We start from the raw sequence: 707 nt of genomic DNA, 5'->3' as shown, positions 1-707 counted from the left end.
AAAAAAAAAAAATACAGCAATATTCTACATTTAAACTGAAGTTTACATTTAACATTTTTCAGACATAAAATAAAAAAAACAAAAACAATAAATAATATTGAAACATCTCAACTACGAGCAGAATAATAATAATAATAATAATAATAATAATCATAATAATGATGATGATGATGATGATGAGTAAACAAGTGTCACCTGAGTCTACTGGTTGTCAACAGCTGACACTTCCGACACACCCAGCAAAATAAAGCTGAGATTTTTCACAATAATAATAATAATAATTCAAAAGACATACACCATAAAGTATTGCTGAAATATTTCTGTCCTTCAAGGAAAAAAATGTGAGGGTTAAGGAACAGAATGTCCCAGGATGGTAGCAAAAATCACAAATGTAAAAAAATAGACAGAGGTAAATTTTGTAAAATAAAAAGAAAAAGAATATTAAAAGGTGGATTTTATGATAAAATGTGAAACGAATAAATAGCGTAAGGTATTTTTTTTTGTTGGTGTTTTTCATTTTTTAGAAAATGTTGAAATAAAGTTGAAAAAAGAAAAAAAAGAAAAAGGCATCAAATATAAGATGAGTCTTATCAATGCCTGACATCACAGTTTCTGACTAGTTTGACTAGAAAAGGGGGAAGGGTGGGGAGGTCAATGAAATCCAAGAACTTTTCCTTTCATTGATTCTAGATCCCGATATTTGATAA

The sequence above is a fragment of the Octopus bimaculoides genome, chromosome 1, assembly GCF_001194135.2.
Source record: "Octopus bimaculoides isolate UCB-OBI-ISO-001 chromosome 1, ASM119413v2, whole genome shotgun sequence".
In the NCBI taxonomy this organism is placed as follows: Eukaryota; Metazoa; Mollusca; class Cephalopoda; order Octopoda; family Octopodidae; genus Octopus; species Octopus bimaculoides.
Note: the sequence above shows the minus strand (reverse complement) of the source record.